The sequence below is a fragment of the Dipodomys merriami genome, unplaced genomic scaffold (genome assembly GCF_024711535.1).
Source record: "Dipodomys merriami isolate MVZ:Mamm:240054 unplaced genomic scaffold, mDipMer1.0.p SCAF_164, whole genome shotgun sequence".
Taxonomy (NCBI): domain Eukaryota; kingdom Metazoa; phylum Chordata; class Mammalia; order Rodentia; family Heteromyidae; genus Dipodomys; species Dipodomys merriami.
In genome coordinates this window covers 804,411-815,289 of record NW_027202982.1, presented here as the reverse complement: position 1 = coordinate 815,289, position 10,879 = coordinate 804,411, and the positions used below count along the sequence as shown (strand labels likewise).

General features: G+C 37.5%; 1 pseudogene; it reads right to left on the bottom strand.

Moving 5' to 3' along the window:
- Positions 1 to 358: 358 nt before the first annotated feature.
- On the bottom strand, positions 359 to 10,327 carry LOC138828784 (F-box-like/WD repeat-containing protein TBL1XR1 pseudogene; annotated as a pseudogene).
- Positions 10,328 to 10,879: the final 552 nt, after the last annotated feature.

The following is a 10,879-nucleotide window of genomic DNA, read 5'->3' as shown; positions in this document are numbered from 1 at the left end:
ACAAACTACAGCTGGAGTTTTGTTACGTCCATTTTCTCTGTACATACAAACTTCTCACTACTGAAGGGAAAAAAGAATAGAATCAATGGTGTCTGCTGATTGATTCAAAGGGTAGAAAAAAGGCTGTCATTAGTATCCAAACTCTGGTACATATATGGTCGGCTTTTATAGTGTATATTTATTTCTCTCTCCTGTTTTTCATATCCCAAACTTCTAAATGCTATTTTAGAGGCACAGCAGATTAGATTCCAGCACTTGGTGAACAGAATTCACAAGCTCTGACAAAACTCTGTCATATTCAGGTTGCAATTTTGTATATATACATTGCACGGATATACTTCTCTTAGATTTGGCTGTAGTGGACTGGCCATGGTTCATGTGGGACTGTAGCAGTACATGGGTCAGGGACAGTCATTTTTGCTATGTACACATTCATAGTCGGTCCATGGCTTCCAACTAGTAGCGCTATTTCTGAAGGTCTAATACACAAACTGAACCATCTGATGCACTGGCTCAAAATTTGTCTCCTGCTGCATTCCAGCAAACTTCAAAAATTCCACCTGTTCCCCTATAGCTGTGAACTAGAGCAACTGTCTGTGTTCCAGATGTGCACACATTTGTCAAAAGAACCACTTGCCAGATACTTGCCATCGGGACTGAAAGCAGCACTGTACACAAGTTCTGTCAAAGTATGGATGTTTTTTGTCATAGTATGGATGCAAATCCCTCGGTCTACATCCCATAACCCACCAGTAGAATCAAAGGACCCACTTGCTAATATAAGGTTGGCATTTGGATTATTTGTCCCTGGTCCTGTTGGACTCCATTTGATAGTATAAATTTCTTTATTATGTGCTTGCAAATCATGTACACAATTATCTTGTTTCATGCTGCATATCTTCAAAGTCATGTCATCAGAACAGGAGGCCAGAAGATTGCCAGTGGGGTCCCACTTGATAGCATTTACTTCATTTGTATGTCCCTGGAATGTTTTCATAGATCTGTGTTGTCCTAATTTGCAGACATGAATGCACATATCTGTACTACATGAAGCAAAGATGTTGTTGCTCTGCCAGTCAACATCCAATACTCGTGCCGAATGAAAAGGAAACTGCTGCTTGGCTTCCCAATTATTTGGGTTTTCAATTCTATTCCTTTGGGCCTGAGGTCTGTTCTTGTGGTTCTTGTGCCAGTACCGCTGCTTTGATTTCAATGGATTTAGTAGTAGAGTTTGAAATTTGATATTGATATTCCTCCAGCACTGCTCTTTCTGTTGAGGATCATTTTTGCTATTTGGGGTCTTTTATTATTCCATATGAATTTTTGGTTTGCCTCTTCTATTTCCTTGAGGAATGAATGTTGGAATATTGATAGGTATCGCATTCAATTTGTAAATAGCCTTTGGAAGTATTGCCATTTTCACGATGTTGATCTTTCCAATCCAGGAGCGTGGAAGTTTTTGCCAATTTCTAAGTTCTGTTTTGATTTCCTTTTTCAAGTTTTCAAAATTTTCATCATAGATGTCCTTCACTTCTTTGGTTAAGTTAATTTCTGGGTATTTTATTTTTTGTGGGGCTATTACGAATGAAGTTGCTTTCCTAATTTTAGACACACTTTTCTCATTGTTGGCATACAGAAAAGCCATTGATTTTTGAGGGTTAATTTTATACCCTGATACTTTGCCAAAGTTTGAATCAGCTTGAGTCCCCTATGACCCAGCAATCCCACTTTTGGGCATTTACCCAAATGTTCACAAATAAGACCACATTAAAGCTACCAGCACGACTATGTTTATTGAAGCATTATTTACCATAGCTAAGATATGAATCCAACACAGAAGCCCCTCAGTAGATGAATGCATCAAGAAAATATGGTATATATACAAAATGGAATTTTATGCCTCCATCAGAAAGAATGACATTGTCCCATTTGTTAGGAAATGGAAAGAAATGAAAAAAATTATATTAATTGAAGTAAACCAGGTCCAAAAAAAGATAGTTTCCATGGTTTCCCTTATTTGCAATAAATAGTATATGTATGAGTCAAGCAGGAAAGGTCAGATAAGTTGATGTTAGGGATATGAACCCTAAGATATGTATTCAAATGTTTTTTTTTTTCTTTTATGCGATTGTTTCTAACACGTTTATAAGATTATTTCTTTGTTGCTTTGTATTTCCCTCCCTCACAGTATAACCCCTGCTTTCACTGTATTTGATGTCAGGATAATATGTGGAGGGGAATGGAAAAAAAAAAGCACTTAAATAGGGATACTTTTGGACCCATTCGAACAATGAGATGTACAAGTCGTTATGTTGAAAACCACCTTTACAACTTTGGTGGGGGGGGGGGGGAGGAAGAGAGGAGGGTTGGGTGAGGAGGCGGGGGTAGGATGGGAAGAGATGGGAAGTGGAAACAAAGGAGGAAGCTACAATGCTTGATAAGAAATGTACTCATTATCTTGCCCATGTAATTGCAACTCCTCTGTACAGTATTTTCACAATTAAAAAAACACATTAAGAAAAATAAATAAATAAAAATAAAATTGGATAAAAATCAGGCCAGTTTAGTTTCAGGCTCTCCCCCTCCCCCCCCCTCATCCTTCCTCCAACAGAATGGATTAAATACCAATTGGTGAAATGCCTTGCTAAGCAAGCAAGCCCTGGGAAAATGAAGCTCTACAAAATTACGTCAGTTAAAAGAAATATTGTCTTAAATTTTTGTTTGAAAACTTTAGAAAACGTACGTACAACTGATTTTGATTTGGGGGCCCTTAAATATTTGAGTGTGTTTTGTATGTGTTTGTGAACAAGTTCATGATAGAAATTGTTAGCATTTTGTAACACTTGTGTGAGTTTAAGTTTAAAATTCAAAAGGTTATGAGGTTTGGACATTACCAAAACATTTTTAAAGCATTTTTACATTGTTAAAATAGGCTTTTAAGGATTCTTTAACTTGAAAATTAGAAAATCTGATATTTTAGAATGCATAAAGCTGTTTATACTGTAATCAATATATCTGGGTTAACAAAAAGAAGAAACTTAGAAGCTAACAGAAAACCTATCTTTAGGAGTGAATGGTGAACAGGCCGAAGTGCAGTTTAGCTGGTCATGCATGGTGGAACAGGCCACGGGAGGAGTCCATGCATGGTGAAAGAGGGCAAGCTGGCACAAACACAGTTCATCTCAAGCTAAAGAGTCGGATTGGGTGCGTGCCCTTACCACAGGAAGGGACAAGTGGCCCATCTTTATTCTGTCACTTTTTCCTGCATATACACACTAGAGACATGATGGTAAAAATGAGTGATGTGAAGATCCGATTAGCACTGCTAAAACTGCCCCTTGGATGTGTTAAAATTAAAAGTAAGAAGGCCTTAAAAAGAAGGTTACAAAGTTTATTTGTATGACGTGATTTGCTCTCAATGATATTCTGCCATTGGATATGCTTTTTTTAAGGCATAAAGGTGTTAAGTCTAGATTCTTAGTAAAATGAGGGTGATTGTAATTTTTGCATTAAGAAAATATGTTATTTGAGTTTACACGAATTCATGTGCATCTGTTTTAAAACAAGCAGCCAAGAGGAAATTAATAACACACTTAGCCTTGAGAGTTCAAGGGATTTTTCAAAATGCAGCTAAAAACTAAAGTATAGAATATTAAAACAGATTAATAGGAGGCTCATAAATTAGGAATGGATTTCTGTATAAAAAGTTTAAAAGTAAAATTTTTCTAAACATTTCTCTCAAAGTACAAAAAGGAAAAATTAGGATTACCAAAATAATTGCGTAATTACTATTTCAGTTTGCTCTCATAGGTATTTTTTTTAAACAGTTCCCAGCAGGCTCACAAAAAGGAGTGAGGATTCTTGTAAGTTTGTCAGATGTAACTTTGGTTCTTAGTAAGTTTCAGGTAAGGATATGCTTAAAAACTACTTCTATGTTGACCATCTTCTTACTTTTAATTGGAGTAAAGTGGCATTTTTGCGACTCATTGATTTGCAACTGGTTCGAATCCAGCCCGGGCCGAAAAAGGTCCGGGTGAGACTATCACCTCTACTCAGCCACCAGAAGGCTTAAAGTGTAAGCAGAGTTGCTTTAGGATTCAAAGTGGCAGAATGTGAGCCTTGAGCTGTAGAGCTTAGTGATAGAACTCAGGCCCTGAGTTCAAGTCCAGCAACCAACTAAGGGAAATGTCAATGAGGCATTTTTCCCAGTGTGGAGAAGACACTCCTGGGACAAAAATCAATGGAGGAGCATCCATAGATTGTAAGACACTGCTTGAATGGCAGAAATAATGTCAGATCCTAGAGTCATTTGTATGTGGCCCTTCACAAATTGGTCAGAATCAGGAGGTCATGGGAAGATAGTTTGTAAGCATGCCTAAAGTCTATGACTATCTACCTTGTAGGGGACAGGAACTAGTCAGTCATCTGTGATAGTACTAAAAAGCTAATGTTGTAAAATGTGGAGGATAGTTTAGATCCCAACCTCTGTATTTGCCCAAAGCTCTAATTGGCAGTAACTTTTGAGCTGACTCCAGCTACATGAAATTCATCTGCTCAAGAAAAAGTTTGTAAACCTGAGAGTGTATTTCTATTGATATGTGTCTGAAGGCCTGCATAGGTAACTCAGACATTCTTTGGTTACTAGAGGTCACATTACTAAGTCATCCAGAAAGATCCTTTTGCAAACCAGAAGGCTAAATAATCTACACTGCTGTAGTCAGAAAAAAGGTCTGTGTATTTGTCAAAAGTTAAAATGTTGTTCTTAATGACATCTAATCCTGGTAACCTCTTTGTAAAATAGGCTAAGGATATAGGTTCCTGGTTAGGTAGGATCAACACCCCTGAGTCAGCTTGAAGAAGTGAGAGAAGATGAATCTTTGCCCATCATCCTCTTTTAAGAACAAGGGACCACAGTCAATTTTTTAAAAAATGTGGCAAAATAGACAGAAGGAAAAGACATGGGAAAAAATAGTACAATCCTGAGCCCTCTATATCTGCCTAGAAAATCCTAGCATTGTTAAAAGAACTATCTCATTTAAAAAATTGTTATATTTGTTAAATGTCCTGTGCTATTGTCTAAATAGTCTTAAAAACTAGTGGGGTCATAGCCTGCCAAGCCTATGCAATGTATCCTTAACCGGTCTGTGTAGGAATTTGCAGCCCAGCATTAGGTGTGAGAGTCCCTTGGAGCCACTGAGAGACCCTGCTACTGCTGCTGCTGCTGCACACCCTAATGAGTAAAGTTCAATGACAGCTTGACAGTCATCTGGAGGAAATCTATATCATCACCCAGACACCCCCACCCTGGTAAAATTAGACTCCACTCCTGCCTGATTCCATCACCTGAAAATGCTTCCTGATTGAACGCTACTAATACTAAGATTTTGTGGGACATTCTTTTGGTGATATCCAGTAACCTCTCTATTCCCACAGTGGATATTGAGGTCAAGTATATCAGTGGCTTGCCTTACATACATCAGGGTCACAGCCTAGTTTGGCTCTGGTATGGTAATAACCTGCTTCCTCCTGGGTGTGTTTTAAAGATAAAGGAGAGATTTTTTTAAATCAATGGAAGTAGGAGGAGGAATGAGTACCAGCCCTAATCTTAGCCTTAATATCTAGTAAGATTTTCATTCCACTAGTGCCTGGAGGCTTTCTGAGATAACTTGGTTCCTGAAGTCGAAGGAAAAATGGGCAGTTTTAAATTCTAGCCATAAAGGAGCTCAAGGAATTGTAAAGAAGAGGGGTGTAGTAAAGAAAGACTTAGGAAAGGAATTAGGGAAAAATTGGTATCCTCTAGATAAGAAAGGATTTAAAAAGTAAGGATTGTCTTAAAATGTTCCTAAAGAAGACAAGCATCAGAAAGTTTAAGTATGTAGCAAATGGTGTGAGTATGTCTTAAAATTGGAGCTTATGAGTACAGCTGGTATAAAGGTAAGTTAGGTGTGGTATACGGAGTCAGGATTGCTGGAAGAAAATGTAAGGGCCTTTGTTACTGTTAATTTTGTTACTCATGATCAGACCTTGTAGATTGGTGTCCTTTGTAAAAAGAGAATCAGCACAGTACATCTATTAGTTCTGAGATCCCAATACCAAGCTGTAAATATAGAAGATTGTGCTAATTAGGAGACCATGATTGGTCCCCAATATTCTAGAAGAGGAGAGAATGAAGAGCCAAAGTAAGTCCAATTTGAGATTAACCACACCATATTTTGCTAAGCTGCCTGCAGATTAACCCCAAGATATAGAAAAAATACAGGTTGCCACCAACCCTGCCCACCCTTAAGAAAGAAGAACAGTTGCTCAAGTGTTCCAGGAACAGGATAAACCAATAGTTCAGAAAAAGGGCAGAGCAGTTAGGGTGGACTCAAACCAATAATGTAACTGCTTGTGTGGAAATTCCCTAAACTTGTTTGTTCAATACTATAAAAGCTGTACTGATTGTGTGCTCTGGGACTCTTAACGTCATCCATTACTTGATGTGCGGAGGACCAAACTTGAGCTTGCAAATAAATGTCTCTTTTGCTGTTTGAATTGGTCGTGGTTTCTGGTGGTCTTTCGTGGGTCCCAAGTCCATACAACAGCGCTTGATACAAAATGTCTCTTCCCAGGGAATTAAATGATGGCATTTATAACTAAAATATTTAGGGTCATTATTAACATCTAACACCTGCTGAGGTTTTTATTTATACTTCTCTTTCTTCCTTTCTTTCTTCCTCCCATTCTTTCTTCCACCCTTTCTTTCTTTTCTATTCTTTATTCCTTTCTTTCTTTCTTTTTTCTTTCTTTCTTTCCTTCCTTCCTTCCTTCTTTCCTTCCTTCTTTCTTTCTTTCTTCCTTCCTTTCTTTCTTTCTTTTTTCTTTCTTTCTTTCTCCCTTACTTTCTTTCTCCCATACTTTCTTTTTTCCTTCCTTCCTTCCTTCCTTCCTTCTTTCCTTCCTTCCTTCATTCTTTCCTTTCCTTTTCTCCTCCTCCTATTCTATTTTTCTTTCTTTCTCTTTTTTCCTCCCTTGTTTTTTCTCTTTTAAGAAATGAGTATGAATTTAGATATTTTGTTGGCTGAACAAGTATTCTACCATTAGAACAATCCTTTGTTCAATGCATTTACTTTGCTCATGGATTATCAGTTGTGCTGAGGCCTGAAAAGAGGCTAAGTTCTTCACCTCTGTCTGCCAAGTAACTAGTATCACAAATGCATTCCAACATGCCAGGCTTTAAGATGTTATGAGAATCATATTACTTTCCTTGCACACTGGTTCTGGACAGTGATCTTCTCAATTTCTACATCTTTAGTTAGTGATGTGAGCTCCAATAGCCTGGCCTCAGTATAGATTGTCTACATGAATGATTGAAGGCAATTTCAATTTAATCTCTTTTTTTGCCAGTCCAGGGGTTGTTATAATTTTATTTCTAGACAATTTTGTGTATATGTGCACATTAGCATTAAAATGTTGCTTTTCCTCCTTTTTTCCTTTTTTATATTTCTTGGTCATGGGGCTTGAATTCCAGGCCTGGGCGATGTCCCTAAGCTTTTTAGATAAATGCTGGCACTTTACCACTTGAACCGTAGTGCCACTTCCGGTTTTCTGGTGATTAATTGAAGGTAAGAGTGTCAGGGATTTCCTGCCAGGGCTAGCTTTGAACTACCACACTCAGAATTTAGTTCCTGAGTTGCTAGGATTACAAGCATAAGCCACTGGCTCCCAGCTAAAATGTTACTTATTTTAAGTTCTCTGATTTAGTTGGGGGACTACCATGAGTGTGTAGAAAGGTAACTTTCAAGTCATCTCTCTAAATAATTTCAGAGATACATTTTCATAATATTTATTGCAGTGATTAATAACAGAAGCTCCCAAAGTAACAGAATGATCTTTCATTTTCTCCTTCCCATAGGTATTATTGGAAGAAAATGAGAGAGATCTAAGTCAATATGTACTTGAAATTATAAAAGGTGATTTTGAGGAAACATAAAGAGCCAGATTACACAATGTGCTTTTCATCTTCTAAAGAAAGGAATTTCATACAAGTATATTTATTGACAGGCTTTTTAATCTGAAAACAAAAAAAAAACATTATTAAAAAGCTGAAGAGGATCAGCAACCATTAAAGTGTGATATACCATTGGAGGCTATAAGATATGAATTTATTCAGGTAAGATAATTATTTGGGAAAGGTTATCTGTTTACTAAATTTATTCATTGTAAATTTTTATTTTTATTTATATGCCAATTAATATATAAATACGTACATATGTGTCTATATATGTGTGTGTTTGTGTATATATATAACAGCAGTATCTGTCCAGTGAACTGTATGGTTAGGTAATTACATCATGTCAAGTTCATCAAAAGTATGGACTTCCATAAACCTTAACAACCCTGCAACACCACTGCACATGCAAACTTAAGTGTTCACCATTGTAAGCCATACCTGTGTTTTATCAAAGCTTTGTATATACTGTGTTATTTTTCATTTAGGCTTGACACAAAATGTGTTTGCCCTTAGAAATAAATGATGGCATTATAACTATAATAAATTAGTGTAAATCTTTACATTGAAAACATGCTCAGTATGAGTTGTTGTTTCTTTACTTTTCTTATTTTATCTTTAGGAAGTTCATTTCAGTTTTGATGTACTGTTTGCCAGACAGGTACTCCACCACTGGACTCACTCCACCAATCCTTTCTTGTTTAAGTTACTTTACTCATAGAGTAGCAATTTTTGCACCTAGACTAAAAAGCAAGGATCGTGATGGCATTCCAATATCCCTACCTAGTAAGTTGATATTGGTGAAACTTTCCTTTCTAAACTGATTCAGAACTGTGATCCTCCCAAATTCTACCACTTTAGTTAATAGTGTGTGCTTCTGTTCTACCTCTAGAAAATATGGCAGAAATGAATGATTACAGGTAATTTGAGTGAATCATTGGCTAATAGGTGATTTGATACTAAAATGTAGGTTAAGTTTGAAAGTATAATCAGAGTAGCCAGATATTTTGCTAAGTAAATTTTGCTTCACATTAAAAACACATCTCGACCAGAATTAAGGACTTATTTGCTGTCTGTCAACTTGTATGTCATTTGGGAAGCTTCATGTCTTCCATGTGTGATAAAGGACTTTGAATGGTCTGATGTGCTGGCTCACATCTATAATCATGGTTAGCAAACATAAATAAATAGATCACAATTTGTACATAACCTAACCAAAAATTTAGAAAGTCTCAATCTCGACAAACTAGTGGATCATGTTTAATCATGCCATTAATCTCATCACAAGAGGTTAATTTCTGCCCAGTTCCTGCGTCACTTAGGTAACTGGCTCACTTGGAGGCAGTCACATCTCCTGATGCAGAAACTGGGCTGAGATTTAGCCAAGAGGAGGGAAGAGTCTGCCCCACCTTCTCAGGGTGGACCTCACAGAATGCAGTGAACATACTTGCTTTCCTCATTCAAATGTCTTGAGATGCCATGCTGCTGAGTGTTCATTATTTGATTCCAGTGACCTGTGGTAGAGGTGTAAGGAAACATTAAATTAGTTTCACATTTGCCGATTGATCTGCTCTTCACAACCTGTGATTTCAACTCACCAAGTGTTCATTATTTGATAGTTGAGAATACTGAGGCGGGGGGGGGGAGGGAGGGTGAGTGAAAGAGAGGAGAGATAGAGAGAGGGTGAGAGGGAGAGAGAAAAGGAAGGAAGGAAGGAAGGAAGGAATGAATGAAGGAAGGAAGGAAGGAAGGAAGGAAGGAAGGAAGGAAGGAAGAAAGGAAGGAAGGAAGGAAGGAAGGAAGGAAAGAAAAGAGAAAAAAGGAAGGAAGGAAGAAAGAGAAAGAAAGAAAAAAGGAAGAAGGAAAGGAAAGAAAGAAAGAAAGAAAGAAAGAAAGAAAGAAAGAAAGAAAGAAAGAAAGAAAGAAAGAAAGAAAGAAAAAAAGAAAGAAAGAAAGAAAGAAAGAAAGAAAGAAAGAAAGAAAGAAAGAAAGAAAGAAAGAAAGAAAGAAAGAAAGAAAGAAAGAAAATAAAAATGAATGTTTTGGAGTCAGGTGTCAGATGGCAAAGGTATTAGGTCTGCCCCAGCCATGCAGACCCTATGCAGACACCTGTACATGTCTTGGCTACATTTCCACTCTTTATGTGTTACCTAGGCATCTGGCACACCTGGAGGCAGCCACTTGTCCTTCCTGCTATGTCACAACCTGGTCAGCCTCTCGTCACACTTTCCATCTGACCAAAGGAGAGTCCCAGGCCCTGAGGTCACATCCAGATGCAGTGTGGCAGAATTCTCCCCCACCTGGCAATACCTCATTCCGTCCTTGGCCTAGATACATCCTGGCCCAAGGTTGTTTCGCTTCCCCCCCCCTTTTGTTTACATACCTCTCCACCATGTATGGCATAGGCAGCAGATCAGTATATAAACTACTTGACCTGACTGAATATCATATGGTGTTCTCTTCATTAACTATCTAATGAAACTTACCTAATTATTATAACTTATACTTCAGAGTTTCTAGTTATGAATCCATGGATATTTTTCTGACACATGTGAGGTCAGAATCTACAAAACATATGTACTAACTCATCATTTAAACTATAATTCTGCATAGAATCTTTATTTTTTAAATATTTTTATTAATGTGAAAATACTATAAAGAGGGGTTACAATTACACGGGCAAGATGGTGAGAACATTTCTTATCAAGCATTGTTGCCTCCTCCTTTGTTTCCCAAAATCATCCCTTCCCCTCGCCACCCCCCCAACCCCACACCCCCCTACAAGTTGATGTTAGGCAAAATGAACTCCAAGATAAGCATTCAAATGTTTTTTTTTCTTTCTTGCGATTGTTTCCAACATATTTATAAGAGGATATCTTTATTGCTTTG